This window comes from Tyto alba, unplaced genomic scaffold (assembly GCF_018691265.1).
Source record: "Tyto alba isolate M040663 unplaced genomic scaffold, T.alba_DEE_v4.0 Super-Scaffold_27, whole genome shotgun sequence".
Lineage (NCBI taxonomy): Eukaryota > Metazoa > Chordata > Aves > Strigiformes > Tytonidae > Tyto > Tyto alba.
The window spans coordinates 31643916-31668124 of record NW_024881301.1 but is presented as its reverse complement, the minus strand read 5'-3'; the positions used below and the strand labels follow the sequence as shown (position 1 = coordinate 31668124).

At 36.4% G+C, this 24209-nt stretch overlaps 1 long non-coding RNA gene across 1 annotated transcript in view; it reads left to right on the top strand.

Annotated features, from left to right (window-relative positions):
* The window catches only part of LOC116963248, a 133675-nt gene that overhangs the window by 44805 nt on the left and 64661 nt on the right, over window positions 1–24209 (top strand). The window contains exons 2-3 of the long non-coding RNA XR_004408049.2: window positions 2404–2574; window positions 7017–7107. This is a non-coding gene — a long non-coding RNA (uncharacterized LOC116963248). The remainder of the gene's footprint in view (window positions 1–2403; window positions 2575–7016; window positions 7108–24209) is intronic.

The window sequence follows — 24209 nt, the reverse complement described above, 5'->3', positions numbered from 1 at the left end:
AAAATATTTTAATTAAAGTATCTGGTCAAAATACTGACACTTCAGTATCTACAGTCAGGTGTTACATTCCTAAAGGAAAAGGCTTAATTACTCTGAGCAAATGAAGGAAAGTAAGTCTTGTTGAGGTCAATAGAAATACTTCAAATATTCAGCTCCATTAGTAGTGCTGGGGAGGGAAATATGGATTTCTCCTGAGAGCTGAGCAATTTCTTCTATCTCTAAGTAGTTAACTGTGGTTTTATATGAAATACCTGTGGAACTGAAGGACAAGCTTTCATATTTAAAACATTAAGCAAGGTGGATAAAGTCCTAGATCTCACCCTACAAGAATTTTCAGTGAAGGTTGTACTCAAAGAGAGTTTTCTGTAGGTCACCATGCATCTCTGTGGGAATGGGATTTGGTCTCAGTTTGTATGTTGAGTTACTTTGGAGTAACTGGGCCAGGTGACCTTTCTGGGAGAGTGGGAAGCTTTTGTATGCTTGTGGGAGAGCTTGTTGGGTGCTGGTAGAGAGTGGGATAGAGACTTCAAAGACCTGGGAGCTCAAGGTCTGAGGGGAGAGGGACAAATAGAGCCAGCCAGCTCAGAGACTGGAAACAGATGAGGGACCATTAGGGGTGATAAAACCATAGTGACCTTATGAGGTCTTGTTATAAGTCGTTGATAGCAAGGCTCTATGTATAGTTGATAGGGAGAAGACTTGCACATAAAACCTTACTGTTGCTGTCTGTCTTAGTTGCTTAGATTATTTTGCAAAGATATTTATTCTAGTATAATCTAGTGAGATATGGCTTTTTTTTTTTTTTTTTTTTTTTTTTTAAGCCTTTTGATGGTTTATGGGAATTTACTGTAGGAAAAAAAAACGGTCTAGGCAGATCTAGTTCAAAGCCATTGCTGATGTGGTATCCTGCTGCAGACGAACTAATAGAAATCTGGATGCATAAAATACATGGTTGTTTTGTAATATTTGCAAAGGTTTGGAAAATGTGTATCATATTCTATGATCAATTTTCAGAAAGCTAGTTATAGCTAGATTGAGAGAATATCTCCCTTTAAATCTATGTTGTAACTTGATGTCCTTTTTGGAACAGTCCTAGTTCTCTTTAGCCCTGGCTAAAAGGGTGACTGGTGTATGTATATATTTAAACTCATCTTGTTTTGCAGGCTATCTTCTAGAATGGATAAACCACCAGCATTAATTCAAGGCTGTAACTAAAATTTTGATTCATCAGTTTATTTCACTTAAAAGAAGTAAATTTTTGTCCTTCCTCCATAAGTCTCTTCCACTGTAAATCTCCTGAATATTGGTGTCCTATCTAGCAAACAGCTATAAATTTGAAAAAATAAGCTGCCGTGTTATTTTCTAAGGCCTTAAGGGTTACATGACTTTGTCTTCTATATCTAGTAGAAGATATCCTTTGTATTAAGTTCAAATTTGGTAGCTTACTGTTATTAGCAGTAGGAGAAAAGTAATTATACTTGAAAGCTGAGGATACCTGATGTGGAAATCATCTGTAGACAATAAATATAAAATGTGAAAACTGTTTTTGAGTTAAATCAACTTTAAATGTCATCATTAAGTATGTCATTGATCATTTTGTAGAACCATCTTACTAATGTGACCTATTTGGCATGAGGGATATAATTGAAAAGGCATTCTGAAAGGATAATGTTGTGGGTCTTATAACTGAAAACCAATAAATGTGTTAACTGTTTAAGGAACTTTGTTTCTTTAGTAGAAATCTTCCTCAATTAAAAGGGACAGGAAGATTTTTAAGGGGTAATATAGAAAAATTAAAGGATAAGAACAATGCAGTAAATTTTGTCTGAGTCCTGACTTTTGGAAAACAAAGTAGAACTAGTCTTTGGTGTATTCAAGTATTTTTAGTTCCTTTAAAAACATTTGGGAGCCCAGAGATGTTGTTTCTGTTTTTAGTTTTGCTTCAAACTTCCTTTTCATGGATGCTATTGGTGAATCTATGTTACCACATTTTAGTTACATAGCATTCCTATGTCAGCTTTGCACCAAAGTTTTGCCTCTTGTGAAAATACTTTGACTCTTACTATGATTTCTTGTGATTTATTATAGAAACATATATTGATTGCATACTGCACTTTGTAATAATTTTTCTGTAAGGTAGTCAAATAATTCAGTTAGAATTGGATGATGACGGTTTTGCTTCTCTTTATTTTGATGCTACCGAAACAAGTGTTGCAGCTTACTGTATATTCTATCTTTGGAATATATGTTTTGTCCTTTCGAAGTCTCCACCTGGTTTTATTATGCTTAACTGCCTGTGACATGATTTCTTCCTTAATGTTCACTCAACCCTCCAGGATTTAAGAGGCCTTTATATGCAAGTGTTATGACTACCTTCAAACCCTGACTTTATTTTCTATTTAGGTGTTGAAGATGGCTGACTTACTCAACAGTTTAGTGGAGGAAAGTATCTAGCAGCTCTCACTGAAGAATTTGTGTAATCAAATATTTGGAAAGGTCAATCCACATGTTTTTCAACCTGTGAATATAGGTTTAAGAGGTTGAATTCTGAAAATCTACATAGTGCCTGCAAAGGTACATATACATATGCATGAACATACATTAAAGATTTTGTTTTGGGATAGAAGGAAACTTTCTGAAAGCTACTGTAATGACTTGTAGAATAGTGAGTGTTAACCATTTAAGGGATAAAAATGGTCCTGGTCTGAGATGTGTTTAAGGGGAGTCTCTCCCCACTCCACTCCCTCTGTTCATATGTTTTTAAGCTTCAGTTACTGCATATACAGTGTAAAGCTTCTTTGGGAGCAAACATGTTGTGTGTAGAAACAGAAGCAAGAGGCAAATTTACTGGTAAATTACATAAAACTTTTGGAATATGTAAGAGGGGAAAAAATAAACTGCTATTGTGAAGATTTGGTCTTCGAGATGGTCATTGGATGTTTGTAAACTATGTGAGATGTGGTCTACTTTAATGACTTTACTGAATCTCAAGCTAGTGCTGTTCCTGCCAGGACGTCCATTCTGGCTGGAGCAGTTAATAAGAAATGTAAGTGCTCTACTTATCCCAAGGTCAGCTATGCTTTTGTAAACAAAAATTATTTTTGACAAGACAGAACTTAATTTGGCTAATTGTTGTATATTAAAATTGTAAATTATGCAAATTCACTTGGTTTATGACAGCTATATTTGAAGGCTGCCTTTTTCTACCTCCCTTGAGTTAATTGAGGAAGTCTGGCAGCAAAAAGCCTCTCTTAGTGACAGGTATATCTAGCAGATATTCATACCTAGTGATCTTGTACCTAAGAAGAAAATCACTCGTATTCACCAGAAATACTCATTAAAAAAACTTAAATTGGTTCCATTGTCTGAAACTTGACTGTCCCCATTGGACTGTGATGAATGCTGCTCATTACTTAGATTAAGCTTTCAGCTTTGGGAAGAGTACTACATTGTAAAATGTTTCGCATTATTAGGCAAAGAGAAGGTATTCATGTAGACAAATGGTAGAGTTTAATCAATTAGCCAGAAAAGTCTAGATGTACTACATACTGTCAGACCTGTAATAGTTTAAAATTAGTGCTGGGCATGGAAGTGTTTTCATACCCACTGGGGAGAAAAAATTATCACTGGGTGTGTTCCCTGTTAACTGAAAAAGATACTGAAATTGCATAATGTACTGCTATCCTCTTTGGGGGCTGCTTTCTTTTCAAAAGCAAAGCAGCTATCCTTGCCCATGCAATTGCCCAAGTGGTGTTCCCAGTGCTAACCCAATATGAAACATTCTGCTCTTCACTGTAGATCAGGTAATACTGAGCCAGACTGTGAGCTCTTAATTGGGCATTTAATATGAGAAATGCAGGCTATAACTTTAAATTTTATGATATGCAACAATACAGCATACAAGTTCTCTGCTGTGTCATGTAAATAAAAGAATAAATAACATAAAAGCCTGCTTATAATTTCACACACACTACTAATACTGAATAATTACTCTATAACAGCATCTTTCCTCACAGTTTTCATTTGTTATGCTTTAATTGTTAGGAATGTTTAGTGAGCTGACTCCAGAACTTGTAAGTTTTATGCAGAAGGAAAACAAGAAGAAAATCAGTGCTTTTGTTAAGAGATTTGCACTACACCATTGAAGTTACGATTGAAAGGTGAAAGAGAAAACAATGGAATAAAGTTTCAGTATTACTATACATGGCAGAAGGAAGAGGAATGGCAGAATAGCTTGTGCTGAGGCACCCTGAGCAGAAAAAAAAAATCTTAGGAATCTGAATATGTCATGTGTAGGAAATATATTTTGGTCCAACAAGAGTCAACAGATTAGAATAATGGACATTACAAGGTTGCATGTATCTTTACTTCTAAATTAGAATTAAAACAATTGATTAAAGCCAGCACGCCATGGTGGGAGAGGGAAAGTTCTTGGTTATCCATACATATTTAAGGCTTTTTTGGTGTGTTTTTTTGTATTTTTTTTTTTATTTTTTTTTTTTTTAAAACACTGATTTATTTATTTATTTATTTTTACATAAAAATTGGGGGAAACTCTGAAGCTAATGCTACTATTGTAAGTGGTAGCTACGTGTTCTTATAGAAAGATTAGTACACAGATGCATTATTTTATGTGGTTATTTGGATTCTCAATCAGTAGAGTTTTCTGCAGGTGTAGTAATTTATGTTGCTGGTTTCTAGCCTTATTAGTATTCATTCTGAACAGAAGCCTTGGCTCTTTTTAAACTCCCATTGCCCGATAATTCATCATAATTTGGCTCTGAATCACTTTGGCATAATGGACCAGACTTATCTTTGTTGTACCTCTGCTGAAGTCAGTAGAGTAAGCGTAGGGTATGCTTGGTCAAGAATACTACCCTTTATTTAAAAATAAAGTAAGCCTTGCTATACTATTAAACAACCAAAAAGCTAGAATAGGTTGAGGTGTTTTTCACTGCAACAAGAAAAACGTAGTATTGTTGGAAAATTTCAGGTAAATACAGGGAATGTATCTGAGCAAATAAGAACCCTTTGAAAAGAGAATAATTGTTTCTCAGAGACACAGCAGCTTAATACAAGAGAAGCTGTCTTTTTTGTTATATTTTAACATTCAGATTAAAAATTCTTAAAGGATCATTTTGCACAGAAAAAAACGTGTTATGCATCATAGTGTACTGAGGCATGAATTTATTAAATATGAATATATATAAAATAAAAATGGTAATTTTTTACACGTACCACTTTCTTTTAAAAATTAAAGAGTCACCTCTGTCTTTGAGATATAGCCAATTATTGTATGGTCTCAGGATGTGGTGGAGATCCATCACAAGCTTATTGAACACTGGATGCAACCCTGGAACCTAGTACGATAAAACTGGACATAGTTTTTATTTTTATTTACTTTGCAAACAGGATCCCCACATTTGAAGATGAAATAAATCTCCTGCAAGCTAGATATAAGTCCATTTATTAACCCTAGATTAGTATCTTCCTCTAAGAAGGAGGGTACTCTGTTATTGAATATTATACATGTTTGTCCAGGTTGGTTTGACTTATTCTAGAACAAAATCTGGCTACTTTGTATATACAAAATTTACGTGATCTATCATGCACCACGAATGAACTACACAGCTTTGTGAATCATTGTGCCTCATCTGAGCCAGAGTAACTGTTCATGAATGCATCCTTAACTGCACTTACAGCTGCGGATGTGCTGTAAAGCACATTAGATTAAACCTTTCATTAGCATGATTGAGTTGTAATGGCTTAACAGGTTTCCTCCCTTCAGCTAACCTTTGCTATCCATTAGTTGGGCTCATGCTTTGCCTGTCAAATTGAGACATAATGCAGTTTAGTTTCAGATTTGAGCTAAGTCATGTTATCTCACATTTAGCTCTTACGCTGAAGATTGAGCTAAATTATGTTATCTCATAACTGAAGTGGGCTAAAAGCATGCAGGCAGATGGCTACTTCAGCTTGGCAGCATAACCCATTAAGATCATGATAACTTGCTTGTGTCTGAGCCAGGAGTGCGCTCTCTATTAGTTCTACTGCTGTTGCAAAAGGAAAAAAATTAAAAAGAGGGTTGTGGAATTGGAACAGCAGTTAGGACAGTGGTGTGGCAGCAGTTTGCAGATGAATAAAATAATAGGCCTCAATAAGGATTTCCAGAAATGTCATCTTTCTATGTACAGAGCTCCAAGGTGACCTCTTTCCTTAAAGTTGTGCTCTTTGCATTTTAGAGGGTTTTTTCTTTTTTGATTTTTTTTTTTTAAAAAAAAAAAAAAAGGGAGAGGGAGCAGAACAGATGGGGCAGTTACAATAATAATGCTGCCTTACTAGGGTACCCTGTCAAAAGAGCGTATTAAAATGTTGTGCAGAGAACAGACGGTTTAAAAACCTTGAAGGAATGGAACTGGAGAGTCTAGTAACGAAAAAACTGGAGGAGAATGATAGTCTTTATTCAACTGGATCTCAGAGCTGCCAATTTCTGTAACAGCAGTAAGCTTGAAATATATGCACATACTTGCCTGAGCTTCAGGATACATTTTTTATCATTAATAACCTTAGTACCTAGCCAAAAGTTTTCTGCCAACATTTGCTAGATTTCAAAGGCCAACTCAAGGTATTTCTCCTTCAATAAAGAACAGTAAGAGTATCCTTAACCAGCTGACCTGCCTGAAGAGATTATTAGAAAATTTGTCCTTTTGCCCACTTCTCTCTATTTTTGACTCCTTACTGCAACAGAACAGAACAAATAATATCACAAACCCAAACTTTTATTTTCTGAAAACGTTACTTGTTATCTTGAAGGCTAGTTCAGGTGCTTCTTACTCCTTTGGCTCCTTGGCCATGCTGCATCTCCTATGAGATGCTGATTTCCTCTCAAGCTGGCATTACAGATAGGTATTCCAGGTGGGAATCCTAGCATGTGAATGAAAATAGGATCACAGGTACCTTTGTGTCTTTAATGGCATCATGTTATTTTGGCATCCTTGTATTTTTGTTTTTGACAGTCAGCTCTTCTGTGGTTGGAGTTTATGGTGAAAGAAAACTGAAGTGACATCTTTTGGAAGCCCCAGTTCAACTTCACCGTCTTGTTACCAGGTATTAAAGGCATCATCTAATAGCTAGACCAGGGATTCAGTGTGTGTCTGTAATATTTGTCTATAATTAAGACAAGTGCTAACTTGGTAATGTTGAGTAAATTGGTCTCTTTCTGACATTTAGAAAACTGGCAAATGAAACCCCCATGACACTACATCACATTTTTATATTTTTTTAATTAATTAATATTAACTGAAGCAATTTGGAGTACTGTAATAAAAAGTGGTAGTGCCAAGTATTTCCTATAAACTTAATCAATTTTGGAAAATAATGCTTGCTGTGGATGAAATGAAAGAATTTAGAGATTAACTTTTATGTTGCAAAATATTCCTAGTGCAAATGAGAACAAGTTTATGCTTTCCATGAAAGCTGCTATGCAGTTATTGTGCATGGAAAGTATGTGCCAGGATTACTTCAAAATGAGTAAGATTAAAACATACAATTTAAAGAAGAGACATGAGATAATGTGCATTAGTAAATTTATAAATTCAAGTCATCTGTATGCTCCTGAGACACGCAGGGGTGGGATGGAAATCAATTTCTCTGCACAAAATAGGCTTCCCTACAAATGACAACATATGAACTATGGTAATATCAATGTATTGTATACATTTCTCCACCCCGTCTCCTTTTGTTTCGTAATAGCCTAGCTTTTGGGGATGTGATAGAGCACTTGCAAGTACTTATAAACCTATGAGAAGGTCAATGATGTGTACAATGGTTTTAATGAACTTTCAAGGAAATTTCATAGTGATGTTTCTTTTGGATGTGATGAGTTGCTTCATCTAAGGGTTATGCGAAGGATGGTTGAAAAGGTGTTGTTTATTGCCATATATTTGCCACTGTGGCTTATTTTACTGTTTAAAATTTTAATTGGATAAGAATTCAGGGCTGCTCATGCATTTATTTCTGTTATGTGACTTCCAAAAACCATTCTGATGTTGTTGCTGGTAGAACCTTTGCAGATATTTCAGGCATTTTCACTTTTTTTTTTTTTTTTTTTTTTTTTTTTTTTTGACACAGCAATGTCTAAAGAAATCAATTTTATACAGAAGAAATACAGTAGTTTCAAAGGGTTCTGAAGTTATCAGTGTCAACCACAAGCATGCAATAACTGAGATCAATAATCCATTCAGGAACACTGAGAAACTAGTCAAGTGACTTCTGAAAACAAAAAGGAAGTATTATGAGATATACTGATCACTGTACAGATGCAAGGCCCTTCATTTTCAAAAGAAGTAGTAACAATTAATAAACTGTTAATTGTAAATATCTTGAATATCATTCAACTCATTCCATTCTAATGGAAGAGGTAAAGGTATCTTTAGATGAGTAGTTTCCATTTACTCTTACCTGGGGCCTTTCTACCGAACACATATATGAAAATGCATGAAAAGGTAGAATGAATTACTTACTGTAGAGTACTCAGTGTAGAGCAAATGACTCATTTTGGAATCAGAGATGCAGACCTGGCATGGAGCCAACTTTTTTTACCATTATCATATCCTTTTCTTCCCAAATTAAACTTAAATTTTTATGAAATGTAAGATGAAAATTCTCATGGAGTCTTTGACACCACGTTTTCTTCATGTGATCTGCTAATCACCAGTTGTACCAAGAGACCAACAGTTATGTTAAATGGCTATTGACTGGAAAACAGTGTCTTTGCTTTTAGGGTGTGTGTGTGTACACAAACACATAAAAGACAATTATATCACTATAATGCTGCAATAATGCTGCACTCTTATTTCTTCCAGATCTAAATAAAACATGATCAATATATAACTAACTTATGCTCTGTGGTCAATATATAGGTAACTTAGGTTGAGTACCTTTTGTTGAACTATTTTACTGAAGATTATGTAATTGAGAAATAATCACTTAAATTCAGATGTGATCTTGGTTATCAGTTTAAATTCTGAATAGATTATTTGAAAATGGAATTATTTAAATGGGAACAGGTATCCAAAGAAGGAGGATAGTTCTGAACAATTTATTGGTGGTTTGAAGCCATGAATAATTCAGGACCTATATATCTTTAAATGACATGCCATGAACTAGATTGCTACAAATTACAAGAGTATGAGAATGATATAATATCACGTAAATTTGATATTCATCTACAAAGGTTGGTTGTTTGTCAAGCTGTTTGTGGGTTTGCAGCTGACCTTTAAAAACTTGAGGATGAATCAAACTAATAGCCTGAACAATGAAAGTCTTTCAACAAGTGAGTATAATAAATCTCCCCATTTTGAGAGGGAGGCAAGTATAATATATAAAACTAGAGACAATCTTTAATAGACACACAGAACATAGGGAATTAATTCTGAATATAGAGAGATTAATTATAGCTATGGTCATGTTGAGAGTTGAAGATCTATGAATGCATTTGAGAATTCAAAATTCCATACCCTACTTTTAACGTTATGTTTGAAACAAATCGTCCTAAAAATTATCTTTGTGAAGCTGGGAGCTTGGAACTTCAATCCCTTTACCTTTCAAAACCATGTCTTAGTCATTATAATTACGCTGCAATGTAGGGAACTGCTAATTTGTGTGGTTCTAGTTGAATCACGAAGCAGGGAAATGGAGAAATAATGAAAAAATAGCACTACCCATTGTGAATTTTCGACAGCTGTTTTTTAGAGCTGTTTTAGGATGAAATGCAGGTTGTGAGATCTTTAGGACAAGGATGCTGTTTGTTTTGTTCATTGCAAAGCCAACATTAGCCAAGATTGACTCATGACAGGCTCTTCAACGCAAAGGTTAGGAAACACTGATCTTGAAGCTAGTGTTTGGACTTCTCCTGATATTGAGGCATTTCTATGTTTATATCATCAGCTTAAGGTAGTAGGATGCTTACTGTTGTTTTTAACCTCAGTAAACACTCTCACAACTGTTAACATTTCCATGTGGTATAATTTTGAATACCTATGAAATAGTTATAACAGTATGGCATAAGGAATGTTACTCCTCTAAGGAATAACAAGCTTTTAAACAACCCCCCCAAACCCAAACATTAACTAGGATTATTAAAAAATGAAAGACAATTGGCAGCTTAGAAGGTAGTCTTCCACTTTTAGTGCAAATGATAGAATTGATTTCTTTCTAGCTGCCAACTGAAGAATGTGTACTGTCTGTGCTTCTTACAAATGGTAATTTTTCTTGAGCAAGTTGCTTGCTTTTCTGCTGAAGTCCAGGATTGATTGTGATGGCAAGAAAAAGACAAAAGTACCTGTGTATATGATTCTGTGTGCATGGAGAAATGAATGCATTTAGAGTATCAACATGGAAAGTTAAATTTAGGCTTAACATCACATTACTAGCTGATGTGTTATCATACTTAATCCATCTGTGTCTGAACTGCAGGTTGCGTTTAGTGTTGTGCTTAGTTAAAATGATTGTGCTAAATCAAAACTCAATTTTCAATGAGGTACATCTAGCCAAACACCGAATATAATCATATTTAAATTGGGACTATAAAACAAAGTTTTTATGAAATGTGAAGCTAGGCAGAAATAATTTGGCTCTGTCTTTCAGAAACTCTGGCTATGAGCATTCTGAGCAAACATCGGTGAGTAAAGTTCTCCCTCGGCATTACAAAGTGTTTTCTTCCTATTCAAAATTGAACAGAGTTTGGTAGTATTTATGAACATAATGCTTTTCAGGCTTACTGGGACACCAATTATAAAATGAAACCATCTAAGCATTTAGCAAAGTGAGAGGATGTGTAGAGTGTAGGTGAAGCTCTGTAGCATGTGTGACCCTGCCTCCCCCATATGTAATAGGTACATGTATTTGTATGGTTTATTGTTGCTTAAATGGCTGTCAAATTACAAGAAGTGCTAAATTTAGTGTCTAGCTATAATATTTCAAAGGGGATTTTCCTGTCACCATGGAGATTTTCTTATCATGCAATACAGTTTAGTAACTGTAATGCTTTAATTTTAGACTGTCTGTCATGCAATACTGGACTACATTAATCTTTCAGTTAAATGAAAATGAATACGGTAAAGGGTTTGTTCACTTAAGATGGAAATTCACATAAAAAGGTGCATGTTGTGCTTACACCTGTGTACTACAACAAGCTTAGGAAGTCAGTATTATGTAGTAAATTATTACTCAGTGAGTATCACCTTGGATAAAGGTAAAGCAGCACAGGATACGAAATGCACAGAACATACATACAAGACACAACTTGAACTTTGTCTGAAGAGAATGGCAAAACAAGTAGTCATAACTGAAATATTTGTATAAACAGATTTTGTTGCCGCCTAAATGTACAGGCTCCCCTGAAACAGTTGTTCTCGTTGCTGCATAAGACTTGTGCTGGACAATGATATTTAGGTGGAGCACTGTGGGTCTATGGCTGTGCCTAGATCTTAATCTAGCTTCCCTTTCCATCTCATGGAGCTGTTCTGTCAAAACTACTGAGGGGGTTAGAATAAGCACAACTATTGGCTGTTCAGGTTAACCAAGCAGGCTGTCATGCCTTGCACAAAGTATGGAAGATACAGGACAAAGTTTCATACTAGCTATGCCATTAACTAGTGTTGGCCACAATATTTGACTGACATGGTGCCCATTCCAGAAGTTTTTTCTGGGATTATTCAAAAGACAGCAAATATTTTGGGAAGTAAGAACTGTGTGAATTTTGCTGACATACGAGTGATTGTTTACTACACTGACATTTGGTTTTACAGAAAGTAAAAAGTACTTCAGATTTTCTGCTGGAGTGTAGGAATGCTATTATAAATGTTTTGTATATGGATGCAACATGTCTCTTATTCAGGAAACAAATTGTTCTTAGGTAACTAAGTGTCTCCAGTGGAAACAATGTGGCTTTTAAAAAGAAAGCTGGCATAATGTTCCAATGAGCTGAATTTTCAGTTATTTTTTTCCATCTGTAACCCAACACTGTCCATCTTTTTTTGCTCAACTATTGCTTCATCTTAAACACTTCAGTTCAAAACCCTGTGCTTTCACCACTTGTGTTGCATAACTTAATACCATGAGAAGATGAAAGCACAATACAAATTTGTATTTAACAATAATCCAGAACAAGGTCACTATGTTTTTTTCTGTCTCTTGTTAAATTAGGCTTTAAAAACCATTTTGGAGGCTATGTGAGACTATTTTGATGTAGAGGTTAAATGTTTCAGGAAAGAGGATATTTCTGTCTTCATATCACAAATATTTGTGGTATTGACTGTAATAATGAAAGAGAAAACAGTCACTTACATATCAAACTTTCTCAAAGTTCTAACTGAATAGTGTTGCAAGTTTTGGAGAGCTTGTAACAGCAAGGAAATAGTGCCTCTAAAGTATGCTAATATCATCTGCTCTTGACTTTCAGATGAATGACAATGTGCTTGTTTGGGAGAGCATCCTGAAATAGCTTCCAAGGGTAATACTAATGTTAATCAATCACCATATTGCTGTCTTTCACTTTCATAAGCTGAAAGATGTTGGAGTACTGCTGAGCTTCTAAACATAGAAGAACTGGAAGGGGAGCACTTATTCAAATACCTAGCTGGACCTGATCACATCTTAGTGACAGGCTGTCTAGGCCTTCTTGCTTAAGGCATCATTAAAATTTCTGTAGATAGCTAATTTAAATGGCTTCTGGTACTGTGGAAGTAGATGTCTTACTACTGTGAAGATCCACTGAAAATATGGAAAGGTGAGCTGTGCTGAAACACTGCTGGAGAGTTAGACCAGAGGCTTTATTTAAAATGATGTAACTTCCTTGCTATCTTTATATATCTTTGTCCTGGGTTGAATGAATGGTGGAGTTTTTTTGGTGGCAGGGGAGGGGGCTATCGGGGCAGCCCCCTGTGAGAAGCTTCTCGAAGCTCCCACAGCTCCAAGTCAGATCCACCTCTGCACCAAAACTGAGCCCATCAGCTGTGCCTCTGCGATAACGTATTTAAGAAGGGACGTGGTGACGTGCAGGGGGACTTGTGAGGAGGAGTTGCTGCAGCTGCGTGAACACCAAGGTCAGTGGAGGAACGGAGGAAGAAAGGAGGGGGGAGGTGTGCCGGAGCAGAGACCCCCCTGTATCCTGTGGTGAAACAGCAGGGCAGCCCCTCCCTGCCACCCATGGAGATCTACGGTGGAGCAAACATTGATTTATGGCCTGTGGCTTCTGCTTCCATGATCAAGGTGCTGTGCCCAAAGAAGCCCGGGGTCTTGTGTGAAAAGGCAGCCCCACTGCTGTAATTCAGTGCTGGGAGGATTGCAGCATGCGGGGGTGTCCCACGCCGGAGCAGCTCAGGAAGGGCTGCAGCCGTGGGAGGGAATCCAGTTGGAGAAAGTTAGTGACCCATGACGGAGCAGTGTGGGGAACGCTGCGGCCCATGGGAGGAGCTCATGTTGGAGAAAGTTTGTGGAGGACTGTCTGCTGTGAGAGGGGGACCACAATGGAGCAGGAGGAACAAGTTGCGGACACTCCCCTCACCGAACATGAAGGAAGAAGCAGTGCTGACTGCACCCCCCATTCCCTGCCCCTGCGCCACTGGGGGAGGAGGTAGAGATATCGGGAGCAGAGCTGAGCCTGGGAAGAAGGGAGGGGTGGGGGGAAGGTGTTCTTAAGATGTGGCAATGCTTCTCACTGTCCTACTCTGTTAGGTGTTGTTAGTGTCTGTAATAAATGTATGTTCTTTTTTTTTCTTCCCCTAATGAGTCTGCCTTTTGCTCGTGACCATAAAGGGGAATTTTCTCCCCATCCCAGTCCTATCTCGAACCCCAAGCCTGGCTCTCTGTCCCTTCTCATTGCCGGAGGGGAAGGGAGAGAGAGCTGCTGCATTGTGGTTGGCTGCCAACCAGGCCTAAACCACGACAATCTTCTTTAACTCAAGCCTCATAGCTTAATACTGTTTTCTCAGTATTTTGATTAGTTTTCTGAAAGTTACTAAAAAGACAAAGGCTGGGGATGACGGAAGAGGTTTTTATAGGATGAACTTTATCATGCTTAACTACAGAATTGTTAGAAAAAACTTCCCACACCCTGCAGTGTTAGCAAAAATTGTGAATTCAGCCTTAAACCTGAAATTTCTAGGTAGCATTACTCAGTGATGGGAGAGTGCTAGCAGATGCTGATGGTGGTGCTGGAAGCAAGCTGTACAGTACATAGAGCTAGGCAGGAGACCCACAGCTGTCCCAGTGTCATGTTCTGGCTTGGAAATGGAGAACAGTTGGGTGGCAGTCAGACTACTGAAGATCAGCTGGACTTCACTGAATCAAAGAAAGATGCCATCCCTCTAATTTTACATGTACATGAAAATGTTGCTGTCCTGGGTAGGCTCTAAACAATTGAGCAGGCTTAAAGAGCTTATTTGAAACAGGTGGAGAATATTTTAAACTCATTTCTAAATATGGGATTTGTGAAATAAAAGAAGATGACTTAGGAGGGAAATTTTTTTGGTCATTTTGATTATTTCTTTGTACCCAGTTGCATCTGGACTTCCTCTCTGCCTCTCTCCCCCCTTTTCCTACCCTTTATATATGTGCATATATGTATATATTCGGAAGAACAGAAATACTCTGTCCTGTCAAACAAAAAATTCATGTTATCACTCTGTGTCTGGCAGTGTTCCCACTGAAGAGTGTGGGTTGTAGATGAGTGTAAGTGCTTATTTTGTGAACAGAATCAGTAGTTCTATTTATTTCTGTTATTTTATCTTATGAACATTGGATTTGGACATACTCACTATATTGGGGATATACTTCTAGAATATATCTGGAAGAGATAACCTTCCAGAAGACTTAAATGCCTTATTTTCAGTACTACTTTTGTTTTAAACTGCAGTTGCTTCATCAGTAATCCCATTCCCACCATATTTTTTTGTATAATAGGTATCGAAATCACTTATTTAAAGACTGTAGGGTGCCTAGTGACATTAGTAATTATCAAGGCAATGTTCCTAGTGACTAAAGAGATGAAAGTAAGGGGCAAATGCTTTTGAGTTTTTATGTTTTTTCTTACTCTTAAATACATTTTCTTTTCTTGTGTCAGCCCATCGAGACTAAGAATTTAGGATTGCAGAAAAACAGCTAAACATGTGTGTGCTTAAAGGCAGGAAGTGATACTTTGGCTCAGCCTTGCTTTCCAAGATGTATGAATCCATATTTTGGGAATTCAAACACCATATATGAGCAAGCATTCTCAGTGAATAACTTGATCGTAGTGCAAAGTTTCTTGATTAATATGCCTGTATGTGGGCTTCCATAAGTACTATGTAATAGCACAGCAAAAAATTGAATGCTAAGATCCCAGCCTGACCCAAATAATGCATAAGGTTTTAATACGATTAAAATAAAGAAAATCAGAATCTTTTTGTAGTAGACTTGTGTTCCTAAAGTGTCACTTAATGTCTTTCTAATGTCTTAGAGGTACTGTCACCTACTAGGAATAAACTTTCAATTCATGTTATAATTTATTTCTGACAAAGCAGTTCTTTATAGAAATCTTCAATCTGAGATTATAAGGGCTTCACTTCAAATATATCCTGTAGCAATACAGTCCTGTAAGAAGCAATTGAACTTGCAATGAACATAAATTATTTCAGAAAGGAATCCACTGAGGTCCGGAAGGATGCCACAGCTGGCTTGTATTAAAGGTGTGTTCAGGACACATGGCTGTTCTGCTGTGTCATTCTAATGTTACTCTTAACTTCTGAAGTAAATAATGTCTTTATCTTTCTCTATGTATTCATCAGAGCATTGTGCTCTGTCTAGCTTATAGAATTTGTCTTTACTACTTCCATTCATCTTCTACTTGTCATGCAATACCTAATACAAGGGTAATTGATAAAGAAGTGTGAACTCAACTGAGTAAGATATATAGAGTGACCATACTTTGAAAAATGTGTATGATGTTACTTGTAAATAATAAATATGTTTAAAGAATGGTTTGTTACTCTGTATGACAGATGAGGTTTCTTGGTTGGTGCTGAGGAAGGTTACTACAGCTATGAGATATGAATGAGTGGACTAAATTGTAAACTGTATTGGATTATAAAGCGGCAAAGGTTTTTGTTACTTGTTTTACGTATTGACTTTCAATTTCAGAGGGGGGGAGAAACCACTTGTAGATTACCACATCAGATGTCAGTCAAAGGAAAAACTGTCTCCATAAACAATAGAAATCATGTGGTACCTGGAATAAGCACGCCTTCCTCTAAACAAGTAAACTATACCTCTTTTTTTTCCCTCAGAAAGGGCCTTCAAAGACATGATATCTGATAGAACATGACTTCAATCCTTTTCTCTGAGGATTTGTTGCTCACAAGCAAGCTAGAACTTCAAAAAAGCTTTTTGAAAATAGTTTCTGATAGTGTGTAGAAAAAAAAAAAAATTTAGTATGAACGTACTAACCCTGACAGTATGGGCTCTTGTTTGCTCTGATTCCATCCGCCCCATGTAAGAGGCCCCATGGCAGAGTATCTGTGGGATCAGTGGAGCTGTGTGGGTGGGGTAGGTACAGTGTTCTGTGCTGGGTCACTTGCGCTAAGGTGTTTATCCATTTGACTTAATTAAATTCCTATATTTCTTGATTTAGGAAAGAAAGCACTTCCATTTTATAAAAGAATATATTTTATAATTCTTTTACATTGCTCAATGGGCAGCAGTTTTTATTTTAATATAGATGTAATACAGGATTGTGTGTATATAAAATTGCATCAGACCTTCATAAGACACTGTACTTTGAAAATCGTGTAAAGTCACAGAAGCTTGTGTAAATTTGTTTACACAGTATCACAGTTAAATATATTACACCAATATGCACTGAAATGTTTTGCAGTAACTAAAGTTGCTGCAAAGTTTGAAATAGGTACATAGTTTGAAATCCAAAGTATATATTTCATCTGCTTCCAAAGCATATAGTTCATCTTTGAGCAGCAGCCTATGCACTTCTCCTTTTTTCTTTCTTTATTACTAATCCATGTTTTTGTAGTCACTCACTTGTTAAAAAGCATACATACTGACTGGGAATTTAAATCTCTAGTTAATAGTTCATCTCATTCCTAAAGTTTTGATTTAAATTGCTCTGCCTAATAAGTTACAGTGTTCTGTTAATATGGCACACATTTGATGAGCTTTTTGCTGATGGATATTTCTGTTCATATAAGATTCTGCATGGTATGAATGAAACATCAGTCTTTTATGTTACATCTCAGTTTCTTGCATGGCATTCAGAGGTCTTTCAGCTATTTGGTAGACGGAGGCTAAAATATGCATTTGATAACACTATTTTCTTGAATTGGCCATCAGTTACCACTTTCTTTTGCAGTGCTAAAGAAAACGTTATTGTCATTAAGTTATCACTAGAATTGCTGGGGACAAAGTTCCTAAGAAAATGGTCTGGGAGTATTAAAACTCTGAAGTTTAATATAAATCACAAAATTGAGAGAACCAAAGCCCTTATTTAAAACAAAGCCAAACCGAGATCTCTCCCAGACTTCTTGGCAGGAAGGTACTACCAGAAAGCATTAAATTGTCTGTAAACAACAGACAAAACTAGAAGTTTGTATGTTTGTCCTATTTGTTTCTAATGGATTTTTGGAATATGCAGAATGCATGTTGGGAATAAGAATATGTTGTGAAGAAGTACATAAGGATATGAATACCGAAAGTATGCAATCTGAACAACAAGTCAGGAAGAACATATACTGTTTTTTCTTAAATGCTGTAATTTGACTTTGTAAAATAGCATTGAAGTTTTACAGTTATTTGACCTTTTTTTTTTTTTTTTTTTTTTTTTTCCTTTTTTGATATCTGCTTTGAAACCTTCCCTTATAGTATGTCTTTTGAATACCAGTTTCTCAGTTGCTACTGTTGCAGTTTTGAATATGTTCTGGACTTCTTGTTTTGGATGTTAAAGCTTACAGATTTTTTTTTTTTATATTTTATTTTTTATTTATTTTTTAAGTCCATGGATCTTGACCATGTAATCTATGAACAAGCAGATCTGTGAGTAAAAAAAAAGAGACCCATGTCCATAGGTACAGTTGTAAATTAAAGGCTATGATTTCTATTTAAATCTAAATTATACAGAAAACAGTTCACTTAAAAAAAAAAAAAAAATCACTGAGGTTTTTAAGCCCAAGAGAGTCTTATTCTGTGCTTAATGACCTTGTAGCTACAAAACAATAATAAACTGTTTTGCCAAGTTTGTAGTCTCTGGTAAAAGGAGCTCTTAAGATGTGTATTGCTGTCTCTATTGCAAGCCTGCATTCATCTTTTACCAAAATAGAAAGCAAACTTGTTCTGAGCTAAATGCTTGTCTAATTGCTTTAGTTAGCCCCAAAGATGATATTACAACACTCTTGGAAAAGCTATTCCAATGTTTAATTATTCAGCTATTGGATTTTCTTATCTAACTTAAATTTCCCTTGTTCTAATTTAAACTTGGGTTTTCATTCCTTTGTATTCCAGACTGGAAGATGATGTCACTTGTGTTCTCTTGCAGAGATGTATTAAAGACTTCCTTTTTTTCAGGCCGTGGTGTATATTCTCTTTCTTTGTGGATTATGCTCCTGAAATCCTTTCAATAGTCTTGCTTCACTGTGTTAAGGTCTCTCCAGCTACTGCTTTCCTTTGAGATATGACACCTGAAACTGGATGTTACTGTTCTGGTAGCTTTGTTCATGGCTGGTAAAAACTTAGGTGTCCTCTAGGCTGTATTTCATTTTGTGTATCCTGTCATGCTGGTTGACTTTTTCAGTCCTATGACACATAGGTTCATGTTGAGATCCATTATAAGTGTTTCTCTTAAATGGCTTTCACCTAGCCAATTGTACTGAGTTACTGCTATAGGGACTAAAACTCCCATGTGTTTGCAATTTTGTAAAGATGTAGAGGGTTTTTTTTTTCCCAGACAGTTCACCTTAAGATCCTTTTGCATTTTAGTCTTGTTCTGTTCTCCCATACACTTTCAGCACTTAACGTCACTAATGAAAACAGTAACTGCCATTGGATGTAGAACAGACCCCTTCAGATCTGCCTGTGATGAATCATTATGTTTTAAGTGTGCTATGGGTAGATATGCAATGTATTTTTCCAATCACTTATGCATGCTGCTTATGACAGCCTCATGGAGGACATGCTGTCATTCATGACTGAATTTTGAGCAGGTCTCAAATGTGACCACATTAAGAGATTGCTAAGGTAGAATCAAGACTTAACTTGTTTCTCCTCATTCTAAAGATATGTTACTTGTTTCATAGAAGGAAGCTGTACTAATTTAGCATTATTTTTCTTGATAAAACCAATATTGACCTGATTTTTTTTTTTTTTTTAATTATTTTGTTCTTCTCCAAAAGCTTTACATTGTTTAAATATTTGCTTCTGTATTCTTTATGGATTTAAGTTCATATGGCTAGTCTACAATATCTTCATTGCTCCTAAACCTTTTATTTTAAAGGGAGGAAATATTTATTGTTTTTCATTCATCTAGATGGTTACCATCTCCCAGCATGTTCACCGATTTTTATTGTGAATAACTTGGTGAATTCTCAGAAACAATCTCTGAATAGTCAACAATGGATTTCGTCTGAGCCAAGAAACTCTGTAAACATTTAAAAGAACTCTCCAAGAAGTCCTTCAACCATTTTAGCCAGTGATTTTATCCCTCTGTCCTTGGTATCGAGTTAGCCATCTCATTGCAAGTCATCTGTTTAATTAAGGCAGGCAGAAGAATGCTAGCCTTTGACCTTCTCAGGGTGGCTTGTTTTACAGTAGTTTATACTCAATTAAAAGGCACAGCAGATTAATGTAGAAGTTACCTAAAATGACTTTGGGTTCAGAAAAGAAGGCCAGTACTCAAGCAGTAGTAGGTTTTTGACAAACTTTGCTTAAAACTTCAGATGCATGCTAAGGGACAAAAATTGTATTTCGATTTTTGCTTTCTCCTTTTCCCACAAGCAAGTTAATGAGGCAGTACCTGCTGGAGCTGCAAACACTGAGTGCCTGTCAACTAGAAGAACATTGTCTGCCATTAACAGTGCTTACGTGCAACCCGAGTTGCTACCAAGGCTTTCTTTCCTCCGGGAGGGGAATGGTTTGTTACAGAAGGCCGGCGTGGTGTGAGAGTGCTTTCTGAGCTGCTGTCCTGCCATGTAGGGCAGATATTTGTATTGTATATTATTAATGTCTATCATCACTGTCAGTGTGTGTCTTGAGCTGTAATAGGAGAATAATAAGATATATAGAAAGCAGCCTCTGATACTGGAGCTGTGTATAGACCTTTCGTTTTTGATAAAAATAAACTTTTCAGATTAAAAATTTAATTCCCTTTCACAAGTCCCAGAAGAACAGACAAATGGGTCCTCTGCTGATATGCAACTAATAACTTCTCAATGTTCTGTATTTGCAGCTGACTTCCTTCTTTTTTTTTTTTTTTTTTTTTTTTTTCCCCACTGATAATGAAGGTTAAGCTGAATTCTGATTAATTCTTCCATTTCTCCATGTATTCTCAAGATAATTTTAATACTTACAGAAATGCTCAAGTGGTACCTTAAATGTTCTTGATGGTGCTACTTAGAAATGATGCATCTTGAGAGGGGAATCACAGAATGTGGATTTGAAATTAAAAAATGAAATCTACTTGTTAGCCAAAGCAGAAACACAAAATGCAAACAGGAATCTGCATGTCATCCTGATCTTAACTGAGAGAAAGTATTGAAGAAAAATGATCTTAACTTAGGACCTTAATACGTTTTCAGTTTTTTTGTTGTTGTTGAGCAAAACACTCACTTGAGAGAATTTCGAATTCAGCAGAGACCAAATCTGAGTTACAAACGCATTTTTGTCATTAATTGTGTTGTGTAGTTGTGATTGTCTGCCAATGTTTCTCAACTTTCCTAGGTCTAACCTTTTAAAATGGAATGCAACTGGGATGGGAAGACTTGCAAATGCCATAATCAAGAAATATGAATATAATCAAAGCAGTAATTTCTTACTACAGACATATCTTATACATTTCACTTTCACTGACAGTATGGAAATGAACAGAGCAATAAATATTCATAAAGTGTTATGCAGTCGTATTCTAAGGTTTGTTGGAGCTCTTTTGGAGCTCTTCTGGAGAGTTAGTCTCCTACTCCCAACAACTAATAAACCAAATTGCTGTGTTTTTGTTTGTCAACACAGAACCACAGTTCCTACTGGTGGTTGTAAATGTGGCAAGAATTAAGTTTCTGTTTGGACCTGTTGTTCCCTGGTAGAAAGTATTCAGTGTACTCAGAGGAAAATGGAGCAACTGTTAATCCATTTGCAAAATGTAATGCTAGAAATCTTCTAGCTCTTTACATTTCAGTCATGCTTTTGAATGTCTCATAGCCTGGACAGCCTAATGAGATATGTTTTGTTGTTGTTTGTGGTCTGGGTTTTTACTGCAAGGATTAAAAATTTGATCTGACTTTTTGGTTGGGCCTATTTTAGTTTTAGCTTCCTAGAAGAATCTTCACTTATACAGTTCTGCAGTGAAATTTCAGCTTCCTAAAAGAAATACGGTTCTTGACACCTGCACTTGTACTTAAAATATAAAATAAAGAGGTGCCTAGTGTGTTTTTTTATGCTTTTTGTGTCTGTTCCTCCCTGCTCCATCCCTTCCACCCATAATTTGTAGACTACTTTGCATTTTAAATCTGATATGCTTTAAAGCAAACATTCTTCACTTGCTGATGACATGGCAGTCCTGTAAAATTCTTCGATGAAAAACAATAATAGTAGTCTTTGCTTTGTTTCCAAATGATAGCTTTAAAACCTGTAATTTTAAACCACCTGCAGTTTGAGTAAATACCAGTTTCACAGTCTGATATGCTGCTAGATTTTTACTTTCGTGTATGTATTTTGTTGCACTTCTCTTTTTCCATAGAAGTGGCACAGGTTTCTGTAGCGACTTCCCAATTGATTGACTTCACTACAGTTAAATATCAAACATAAGATTACAGCTTGTTGCTTTGTCTTTTCCTCTAGTGCCTACTTTTGTTGAGGTACCAGGCACTCCTGAGACAGGCTGACCCCAGAGAGAAGTAGATTTTTAAATCTAACTTGAATGCAGGAGCTGAGGAGTTCTAACTGAAAAAAAAAAAAAAAAATCTGTGTTAAGCAATGAAGAACTCATCTGTTGTTACTTATTTAGACCTTAAATGGCACCTGCAACTTTTGAATGGATTTGTTTGTAGTCCAGATTGACAGATTTCCCTCTGGAAACTTTTCATATGAAGTAGGTATTATAAATTCAGCCCAATAATGTGTTAGTCTGAGGAAATAAGGACTGCTACAAGATCGAAATCTGTCTCTTTTTGATGTCCTCTGTGCTTATGACTAGGAATGATATGCTTTTCTACAGGTTAAAATTCTGGTATAAACATTTATGTTGGCCTTCATGTCAGGACAAGGAGGTGATGCTTTTGCACCCTGAGATGATTTTCTGAGGCTGATAATGGTCCCGATTCAGGCACCACCAATCAGAAGATGCAGAACGCTCATGGAAGAGGCTGTGAGACCAAGTTGGAGGAGGAGGAACTGCTGTAAGGAAAAGGGTCTTTAAAGGAGGAAGTCAGCTTTGAGTTTTACGGCTTTGCTTGGTAACATAACCTTGATTTTTACAGACCTCTAATTATCCATGTTTTTTGCCTAGATGTTTAATAAGGTAGCACTTAAGCAATGTAACTTGCAGCCCTTAGCCTTATTATTAAAATCAAACACACAAATGTGAGGGGTAACTGTCTTCTTCATGATGAAAACTTACGCATTCTTGTCCAAAAAAAAAAAAAAAAAAGGTTTGTATACTACTTCTAGAAATAGATGAAGGCAAAATTAAAATGTCAGTCCAACCTAATCAGGCACAATCTCGGATCAGACAGATTATACTTGATTTGTCTAACTCTGCAGTCATGCCACCCTGTTTGGAGAAAGCTGCATTTATCTCTGAAAAAATTGTGCTCCAAAACCAGAAACCAACAACACAAAAACCAGAACCTAAAAGGCTGCCTCATTTCAAATAGATGATAGTCTTCCTACTGCTCAAAAAACCCCAGGGGAAACAGCAGTACATTTTGTGCAGTAAAATCAATCATTTTTGATTATAACAAGAATATTTTGCTGGAAAATGCTTTCTTTTAAATTCCACATTCATGAAATCCAAAGCAATTTTTATTCAGAAAAAGACACACTGCTCCAATGTTGAATTGTATTTCAAGGTATATCATGTCTTGTGTACACTTGCTTGCAGATGCATCTAAGTGTATTTATGATCATCTATAACTAAAGGAAGTGCTAATCATCTTTGCAAAAGCTAACAAAGTTATTTTTTAGATAATCAAATAACTACAGATTTGCTCATGCTCCTACTGACAGTAGAGATTTTGTTATTTTTATGCCCATGCTTGGAGAAAATGCCTGCTTCCAGATTACTTCTGTAAAGGATGTTGGGGAAAGCAGTTTATTTGTTTTTCTGTTAGAAACGTGGCAGGACCAGCATCCAAGTTACAAGGGTGTGAACAAAGCAGGGGCTGTCAGCCCCAGCTGTGGTCTGAGGAGCTGCTCACCAGCTGCTGCCCAAGGGAAGCCAGCAAAGCAATCCCTACACCAAGGGTGCAACCTGCCCAGCTTGTTGCAAAAATTTTAAGCAACTGACTAGAGTTACATGTTGCTTCATCAGCTTCCAGCTCCAGCTTCATTGTCAAAGCCAGCAGATAATGCTACATAGTCTTATCATTTAGTAAAAATAAGCAAAGTCTGATGAAAGCAAGTGGGTTGTAACCTGGAGAGGCTGATCCTTTGGTGGATTTCCAGGCCCTTGTGGTATTTCTTGATGTTCTTAGGACTGTCTTTCTTCTGTTCTATCTTCTCCTATACTCATTATTTGCTTTTTGTAGGTGCCTAATTGCTGGGTGCAATCAGTTCTTTGTCCTGTCAGATGCTTTGACAAGTCTACCATACTATCAATTCATGTTTCTAGCTCTTTCTGCGTTTTGACCAGTATAGCAGGGAAAAAGAGCAGTTGATTTTCTGCAGTTTTCAAACTGACCTGCTCTGGTCTGTGTTAATACTGGCTACATACAGGTTGTACGTTCTTTTATTACAGAGTT